This window comes from Microtus ochrogaster, unplaced genomic scaffold (genome assembly GCF_000317375.1).
Source record: "Microtus ochrogaster isolate Prairie Vole_2 unplaced genomic scaffold, MicOch1.0 UNK382, whole genome shotgun sequence".
Classification (NCBI taxonomy): Eukaryota; Metazoa; Chordata; class Mammalia; order Rodentia; family Cricetidae; genus Microtus; species Microtus ochrogaster.
The window spans coordinates 11,643-21,521 of record NW_004949480.1 but is presented as its reverse complement, the minus strand read 5'-3'; the positions used below and the strand labels follow the sequence as shown (position 1 = coordinate 21,521).

The following is a 9,879-nucleotide window of genomic DNA, read 5'->3' as shown; positions in this document are numbered from 1 at the left end:
AAGATGGCTCAGTGGGCAAAGGTTCTTGTCACCAAGTTTGAGGACTTGAGTTCAATCCCCAGGAGTCACGTGGCTGAGGGTTGTCCTCTGACCTCCATGCATCCACAGTGACATGGCACACTGCTTCCCAAGATACAAAATAAAAAATGTGGAATTCTCTTTTAATGTTTGCAGCGTTAAACAAAAGGGCACAGAGTTCTGCTGATCCTTAATGAGACTGTCATGAGCCTTTTGATGCTTTTAAAAGTTGTTTTTTGAAGCCAGGTTATACATGTGCTGTGTTACCAAGCCCCAGCCCAGCTGAGATGATACTACTTTTAAATCCAGGAGACACATGCTCAGTGGTCTACAGGTGGCTGCAGAATGTCATGAAGGTGACTGAACTGCAGTTGGGAGCACCAAACGGCACGAGATATCACTTTATGAGACAACGGGATTTGTCCCCAGTTTTATTCACCTGTCGTTTTACCCTGATGACTGGTATCAGATCCAGGCCCCGTGTGTGCTGGGAAGACTGTACCTTTGCTCCTTAAGCTCAGCCCTTATGGGCTCACTTTTGCCCATCCTTCTCCTGCCTCTTATTTTCTCCAGTCTTGCATCTGCCCAAGGATAAGGCAGCCGTGACAGCCGGACCATCAGTAGCATCTCCTCGGGGCAGCCTGAAGAGGTGGGCGGTGCTCTACACCCTGTAGTCCCTGCCCACTCAGCACCAGGGCCATGCTCATCGTCTGCCTTCTCTGCAGAGAAGATCCATGGCTTCCCTTCAGGCAACACTGGCCAATGGCACCGCCACTGTTAGCATGTATATATGGGCCCACCTTGGTATTCCTGGGCCCCTACAGAATAATCTGTCCAGGTTGAGCATCTCTATTCTGAAAGTAGCAAATCCTGACTCCTCCCAAACCCAAAACTTGTTGAGCACTCGTTGAATATTTAGACATGATTCCATCTCTAAGACATAGTATACAAGGCAAGTTTTCCAAATTCTACCCTTTTCCTGAAAAAGCCTCTAACATGCACAACATGCCTGAGTTCTAGGCATCCCCAGAAGACAGAAGGACCTTAGTTTGGATGCCCAGCTCATTTGAAAGTCAGAACTGGCCGTGCAGTCCTTCACACCTGGCACTGGGTGGTGCTTGGCAGAGACAGGCAGATGAGAGCTTTCTGGACAGGAGGTCACCCCAAAAATACCCAAATCAGTGGATTTCGGGCTTCTTGAAGGATTTCGTCTCAAAAAATAGAGTGGAGAATGAGAGACACCCAACGTTCTCCCCTGGCCTCTGCATGCACCTGCATCTGTGTGCCCCTCCCGCCATGTGCAAGCATGCATATACCTCACACACAAAATTAAAACCCTTAAGCTAGGTTTGTAGCCAGCCTTAACAAGGGCCGCATGGGAGCATATGGCTGACTGTAATGGGAAGGGAGATGGGATGCTGCTGCCCACAGAATACCAGAGCTGTGGGGAGAGGGCAGGAGATGCTGGCTGGACCTGAGGGAATTGCCTCTGGCTCACAGGACCGGACGTGAAGGGGCTGTGTCAGCGCCCTCTGTAAAGGACCACTCATCTCATGGGAGGGTAATCAGAGCTGAAGGAGAGGCAGGGCTGTGCCTTTCGTAGGCGAGAGCTGTTTCATCATATTGTTTACCTTAGTGTTGAAGCCTTCTGCATTCTGGGTGATTTTGTAGAGCTGTGGAAACCTCAGCATGCTCTCCTGAGTACAAGACCTCTCAAAGATTCCCAGAGTGAAGGGCGGCAACGCGGTGAAGATCTGCATGGAGACAATAAGCCATTAAACACAGCCAGTGTTTCGGCTCTGCAAGCAATGACTTAATTTCTAGTCAAGTCCAAACACGAGGCTCCATGATTCACAACCTGCCGCTTATCCTCCAAATAGAACAAAAGAAATAAAAAATTAAAAATAACCATTTTTATTGTTAACCCATGCAAATGAATCCATGGACTACTAAGAACATAAATCCTGATGAGCTAAGAACTCAGAGGTGAATGGCTGCCCTCCTATCTAGAACCAGCCGTGATGGTGTTCATGCTACAGTTAGCTCCAGGAAGTGCCGTGTTTTCTGTCAGAGCAGGTTGTACAACTTTTCCTCCTGAGTCTTTCCATGGCTTAGGAGGCACTGGTACCTCATTTACTGTGGTCACTTACTGTGAACAAGATGGGGGCAGACAGTGTGGGCAGCACTGAGAATTCAGACATTGCTTCAGCGAGGAAGAAAGCCCAGGAAGTTTCTGAGCCCCTGTGTGTACTGCAGAGGAGGTAACCTGTGACAACAGGGTGATGGGGATGCAACGGTGTGATGCGTGGGGGCTCAGCGAGGTTGGTCAGCCAAGGATGTTCCTGTGTCGTTGTGAAATAAGGACTCAGTGCATCAGAGTACAGGGCTTGCAGGGCATGGGACCTATAGGATTTGGCAGGATGATGCTGAGTATGGTGAAGGGTGCTCCTGGTGCCTCCTTTGAGAAGGGTACTCTCTAACACTCTCAGGCATTGACAACGGGTTTTGGGGAAACCTGTAGCATGTGAAGGTACATCCTGGCTGGGGACACAGTACAAAGGTGAAAGGAGACCACAGAACCACTCTCGGGGGCACTAATCTTGAGTAGATAGAGTCTCTGAGCTGCCAACTTTCACATGCTCTCCTCAGGAGTCAGAGGGGCTCATGTTTCTGTTTTGCAAAATAAAGTGAAATGATGAAGACGCGTTTGGAAGGAATGAGCTGTCTCCATCCCGGGCACGTGTGTCACTCTCTCACTTGGCCCATGATTTATCCTCTGTTTTGATGGAATCTCTACCCTCAAACCCAGTCAGCTCTGTAGTCATGGAATAGAACAAGCCCCTCTAAGAGAATCTCAAACCTACATCAGTTACCTGGAGGCTGAGAGTCTGACCAATGACACACACCTTCCCCAGGGCTGCTGGGGTCAGACAGGCAAGCCAGGCCAGGGACTCTCCCAAGCGCTGGCTTTAGCTCAGGGTCAATGGGAAGCATCCCTGAGATTTCAACAGGCTACAAGGAGACAAGTAACGACTGCTGTCACTTCTCTACAGCGACAGCAGCTGCTGTTTCATAGTGAGAGAGGGCGTGGTCAAGGACTGTCTCAGCAGCTCCGCATGCATTTTGGGTTCATCTTTCACCTCCACTGTTCTGTATCGGTACACGCATCGTACATAGACTCTGCTACCTTTTTCCTTTCTCTCTTGTATTTGAATCTCTCCTCAATACACCTCAAGCCCTCTCTACCCCTCATTACTGGGGGATAGCCCAGCAAGCTTTGCCACACTTTCATCCTGCTTAAAGCATGCTGCATTCACCTATGTAGCCTGCTTGGGGACATTTTTTTTTTTGTAACAAAATGGAGACATTACACACACTTATCTTCATCATAAATTTTGCTTAACAATACATCACAGAAAGCTCTTCGAGCCTCTTGGATTTAACACGAATGCAGTCTTTTTAGTGCTCTTTAGTGTTTATATAATAATTTACAGCAGGGATGTGCCATACTTTTGAGTTATTAATCCATCGGCAGACATTCATCCTTTTCTGGTTACCATGAACATGCGGCAAACATTTATTATATGGTCTCATATATGCTTTGCTTTTATTGCATGGGAGAAAGAGCTGCCGGGTAAGGAAGGAAACATGTAGTTTGAATTTTATAAGATGTTGCCTGCCTGCACTCTAAAAAGAGTTCCAGCCCTTTGTATCCCCCTTTGCAAAGAACAAGAACGACCTTTTGCCGGCTTCCCAACAGGCAGGGGTTATATGCTACGTTTATTATTCTCTTGTCTCAAAAAGTCAAGATATTAGCTCTTCCTTTAAAATTTTTACACTTCCCTGTCTACCAGTGAGTCTGCACATGCTGACCATCTGGTTCTGCCTGCTTCGGCAACCCTCAGACCCTCCTTGCTCTCCACCCATGCTCAGCTGAACCGGGGAGCCCTATGGGGTCCCAGTGGGGTCTTCCAGTTGCGTTCTTTGTTTACCAGCTTCTTTTCTTCCCCACATGGTTCTTTTGAAACCTAAAAGTTTTCAAGTTTTAAGTGGTCAAAAAAGAACCTTGGACGGCCCACGTGGGGATGGTTTTCCCACCCTGGAGTTTACGTGTAGTTTTTAGGAGCCTGTGAGGGGAGTCTCGTGGTTTTATTTTTCCCAGTTAAGTCTTTAATGCATTTAGAACTTATTTTTCTATGAGGAATAAGCAAAGTATTCATTTTTTCCCCAGATAATGAACCAGATGTGAAAACACAATTAATTCACACTTTCCCACAAAGTTGAAAAGAAAAAAAAATCACCATTAGCACTTATTAGACTCTGATGTATTGTTTAGACTCTGGAAGGGGAACCCGGCTATAGAGTCCCTGAGCCTGTGAGAAAAACAGTTCTTGACGGTCTTTCAGGGATGGCCTGATAATAAAGACTACAGTCTCTTCTGAACGCGTGCAGCGTATCTGTGTTCAAGTCCTCCTTATTTTCACTTATACTTTCTGTAGCACCACACAGCTCCTCTTGCACCCCCAGACCTGTTCACATTGTGTAAATGTGTACACTAGCTTATCAGAGTTTGGCCCATGGACATGTCCATAGAATTTTGTGCAGTTATACCATACGATTTTATTTTCATTTATTTACTTATTTATGGTCTTATTTATGTTCTGTTTAATATATAATTCGGTTCTGGCCATCTTAAATGTTGGGCTTACAAGAGGCTGTATTGGAGTATTACAGCTTTATGATCATCAGATTTATTGCTAACTTTTTGTAATACTTTTTTTTAAGTCTTTATTTCCTTGTCCTTTCTCAGCAATCGTGTAGGCATTCACTCTACATTGAGCTGGATCTCCAGCCCTGCTTCTGTTTTACTTTACTGTTGAATTCTGAGACATGTCTTACTAAGTGGCCTGGGCCAGCCTTGAACTCACTCTACAGACCAGGCAGGTGTGGAATTTAACATCCTCTGGCCTCAGCCTCTGTAGTAGCCGAGAGCACAGGAGGTGTTCTGAGGCCCAGGTGACTTAGTCATGAGGACAGTGGGCCATTTCATAGGAATACCATAAAGTCGCAACTATGTAATTTATATAAAATATATGAGCAACAGAATCATACTGTGCTACCTGACTGGTCCCCAAATCTGAGGCCAAATAATTCTCCCTGTCTCAGTCTCTCAAGCAGCTGGAACTTGGCCATCGGATGCTCTGGCCAGCAATGTACAAGTTTGTTTTCTGAAAGGACTTCTTACTATTTCTGCAGTTTTTAGGAGTCCATTGAAATAGAAAAAGACTGAGATTTAGAATTTAGAAATAGCTCATAGACCTAGAATTACTGGCTACAAGGACAGAAAAAAAATGTCTAATCTGACTCTTTTGGAATTCTCTCCTATGTCTAGTAGTTTTTTGGTTGGTTTCTCCTGGATTTCCTGGATAAACAATTGTAAATGACTGCATCAATGTGACCATTGTTTTATTTGCAGGAGCACTGGTATAAGCATTGAAGCTGCTCGTGATTTTCCTAGCATTTGCAACCCTTGTCTAACTTTATTTGTCTAACTGAGAACTCTAGGGTAAGGCTAAACTCTGCAGTGATAATGGCCGCTCTCCTGGTGATGGCCGGCGCCCCCCACCCCGCAGTGATGGCTGGTCCACCAACAGGGAGTTTGCTGGGGATGGCAGCGTGTGCAGCTTTGCAAGCATCTGGAATCTGGCTGACTAGCTTCTGTGTGGCTGCATTTTTATTTTTGGCCAGGTCTTATCTTGGGAACACCAGCTGAACTACTTCAAACACTTGCGTGACACTTACTGATGGAACTTCATTTTTATTCATTTTAGTGACATAGTTAGGTTGATCTTTTAATTTGAAACTCTTGAATTCATGACATCAGCCTTGCTTTGTCAAATACTTTACTTTTTTTTTTGTTGTTGTTTGTTTGTTTTTTGAGACAGGGTTTCTCTGTAGCTTTAGAGCCTGTCCTGAACTAGCTCCTGTAGATCAGGTTGGCCTCGAACTCACAGGGATCTGCCTGCCTCTGCTTCAAGAGGTGGGGCCTAGTGTCAGGGAACCAGGTGAGGGGTTCACCGGGGCTGAACAGATATAGGCTGGCCAATGTGGGACCTTCAGTTTCCTAGACGGTGACCAGCTAAGCCTGTTTTCTATATAGAGAATTCAGCCTTGGATAGTTTGCCATGATACAAATGAATGAAAATCCCTTCATGTTCTTAAAAGGTTTCAAGCGTAGAGTGGAAGAGACTGCAGGACTGGGGGTGCTGGTCAGAAAGGTCTTTCTACTTTCACCTGACCAGCACCCCCAGTCCCCCAAGCACCCCCAGCACCCCCAGCACCCTTAGCTCCCCATGCACCTCTAGCCTCCCAGCCTCCCAAGCACTCCCAGCACCCCCAGTACCCCAGGCATTCCCCAGTACCCCTGGAACTCCCAGATCCCCAACCCCCCAAGCACTCCCAGTACCCCCAGCACCCCTATCATGCCCCAGCACCCACTTTAATACCTATTCTAGGTCTCTGGTAACCTAGGGCTGGTTCACCTCAGAACTGATTTATCTGCTACAGAGTCTTTTTCTCTATTGGCTGGTGGGCACTGTGTACACAAAACATGCTCCCTACTCTACACATTAGAGGTCGGGGGATTCCTAATTTGCACAGGCGTGGCACTCCCTGGGAGCAATCGTTTAAGAAGACGCACATCTCAGAGGCACGACTGAGTGACTGAGGGCTCGGAAATCTGTGTTTTTAAAAACAAATCCTTGTTTTTCTCTCCTGTGACTGGACTATGGGCCTTGTTTTGATCAACACTGTCCTTCAGCCTCCTTCAGCCCATGGGGCTCAGGCATCCCCTAAAATTTCTTAGGTTTAATTTGAATTTTCTGAAGCTATCTAGAGCTAAGAAAACCATAACCTGATCATGAAAACAGGTTAAACTCTACTCATTCCATAGGGTGACATACATCCTAGGCTGTCCTTAATGTTGAAGCCTATCCTTCAAGGGATCAGCCTATGTCTGAGCTAGCTGTATGGCATGGGTTTCTATGTGGCTTCTCTAGCTATCTCTACTCTCTGTTATCTATCTATCTATCTATCATCTATATACTATCTATATATCATCTATCTACTATCTATCATCTATCTATCTATCTATCTATCTATCATCTATCTACCGTCTATGTATCTATGTATGTATCTATGTATGTATCTATGTATGTATGTATGTATGTATGTATGTATCTATCTATCTATCTATCTATCTATCTATCTATCTATCTATCTATCTATCTATCATCTGTCCATCCATCTATCATCTATCTGTCTAGTTTCTAGCCATCTCTAGTCTCTCGTCAGCACACAGAAGTGAGGCCCTTGAGCCATGGTTGTGGGGGTGGAGGTTTGAGGAGAGCCTTAACTCATTAAATTAGCCCTTCTCTCTCTTTGGCTCACCTATTAGTAGATCTGCACAAGCATGTAGTACAGGTTGCAGCAGGTAACACGGTCAACTAACTAACCATCACAGCTCAACTCAAAAGCAGAACCCAGCCTGGCCAGTGCCTGAGCCCACACACTTGATCCTTCTCACTGCTAAGTCCACAGGTCCAGGTCACACTGTGTATTCAACATTTTACAGCTACTGAGAAAAGTGGGCTGGAGGATGTGGCTAAACAGCCACCAATGCATGCAGCACCACTAGCTGTTTTAGCCATGGCCCCCACCCCGACTCCAACTACACCTCCCTGGGGCAGCTTCAGAGATAAATTCCATGAAGTGCAAGAAGCCAGGATTGGTACACCAAGCGGTAGGAGAGAGCAAAGCAATTCAAGAGATGAGCCACTACAGTGACCCATAGATGGGGTACCAGGGCATTTAGTCACATCTGTCCCTTAGTTCTTTCTGCCAGAGAAACAAAACTCAAGAAAACTAGACATTTTAGCTTATACTTTATAGTTAATTTTGGCTTTTGTATTTGTCCATCAAGTAATAAAAAAAAAAAAAACCAACCCAAACCCAAACAAACAACAACAAAACTCAAAGACACTGCAGAGTGTTCTTTAAGGAGCTAGAAGTCAGAAGTCAAAGGTATTTCTTCCAAGAAGGGCAGAAAGCTCACTAGGTCATATGTGTATGTCCTTTGCCCATATCTATGAGGGACAGAAATTTTTACTTGAAAATGTTGCAGCAGCATTTAGCAAAAGGGGTAGCCAGGGGTCTATTACCAAGATATATGGGTTAATAATTTCACGGGGCTCCTCAAGAATGATCTGCTATGATTGAAACCATGTGTGGAGAGTTTGGGCTTCTGCAGGATGTGTCGCAGCGACAAAGGCCCTGAAGATCTATTTGCGCTGCCTGCTAAGTACACAGATGATTGGCTTAGATACACTTCCCAGACATAAACACTGAAGGAATGCCCTGCAGTCCTGCATGCTATCAGACAGAAAGGGGGGAATGCTTACCACATTGTACAAGCCGATGCACCAGCGCTCAAATAAGATCTGCCCAGAAAATCCATTAACAAAGGCGAACCAAAGCTGCAAGAGAACAAAGTTCATCAAGTTTTATAGCAATATTGACCTAAATGTTTCCACTCACTAGAGAAGTAGCCAGGAATGCAGACCACCAGCTGGACACAGCTGCCAGGAGAGACTGTGTGCCAGGACTGCGGCAATTATCCTTTCAAGGATTATAAATTCCCAATATCATAAATATCAGTATCTTAAAGAATATTTATATTAAGGATGCACTGACTTTGGGAGGTCATATATGCCATGTTCACAGGGAAAAAAAATTTATACCAAATACAAATTTATACCAGAAAGTCAACTCTCTGGTTAACAGAAAGAGTCTGAACTTCATGCATTTCCCCCTATAAAACTGATTTGATAAATATGATTTCTCTTTGTAGGATTTTATAAAAAAGCTAAAGATCATAACTAATTAAAAACCAAGAAACACTTCTGTTGGTCATATATGCTTTTAGTTGACACAATAGTAACTTCCTTGATCGGCTGTCCTCTACCTCAGCAAAGGCCAACATGGGATGAGACGGAGCAAGCACACTTAAATCACCTTTTATGATGACCTGTGGGTATTAGTGAATAAAACGCTGGATTATTGTTCATGAGCAGTTATGGAGCAAAGTGCTATACACCAGACAGTAGATTAATATCTGAAATATACAAAGCTCTGGAAAAACTAAACACTAAATAAACACTTTGATCAGTGAATGAGAAAATGAGTTAATTGGTCAGATCGTTCTCAGAAGATGATGTAAAACGGCCAGTAAACACATGAGAAAAGTCAGCAACCTTAGCCATCAGGGATATGTGGATTAAACTACAATCTCAATCAGAATGATGGCATCGAGCGAATGAATGGCAACTGTGGCGGCTGGAATGAGAATGTCCCCCAGAGGAGCACAGATCTGAGTGCCTAGTCAACAGGGAGTGGTTCTATTTAGAAGGATTTGGAGGTGTGGCCTTGTTGCAGGAAGTGTGTCACTGGGGGTATGCTTTGGGATTTCAAAGGCTCAAGCCAGGTCCGGTAGGTCTCACTTTCTGCCTGCTACCTGCCCATCTGGGTGTAGAACTTTCAGTTCCTCCAGCACCACATCTGGCTGCATGCTGCCATGCTTCCCACAATTGACAATGGACTGAACCTCTGAAACTGTAAGACAGCCCCAATTAAATGGTTCCTTTTATGAGTTGCTGTGGTCATGGTGTTTCTTCGCAGCAACGGAACACCGACTAAGACAGCTATCAAAGCTGTCGAGGACCAGTCCTCTAGCAGAAACCTCATGACACACAGAGTCTCCCTGTGGCCCCACAGGAGTCCTCTCCCAAGAGAGTGGTTTGAAAG

General features: G+C 45.1%; 1 long non-coding RNA gene across 1 annotated transcript in view; it reads right to left on the bottom strand.

Annotated features, from left to right (window-relative positions):
• LOC101991640 overlaps positions 1-8,554 on the bottom strand; it is a 9,319-nt gene extending 765 nt beyond the window's left edge. The window contains exons 1-2 of the long non-coding RNA XR_258982.3: positions 8,478-8,554; positions 1,650-1,772 (exon numbers count right to left, since the gene is read on the bottom strand). This is a non-coding gene — a long non-coding RNA (uncharacterized LOC101991640). The remainder of the gene's footprint in view (positions 1-1,649; positions 1,773-8,477) is intronic.
• Between the last annotated feature and the right edge of the window lie 1,325 nt (positions 8,555-9,879).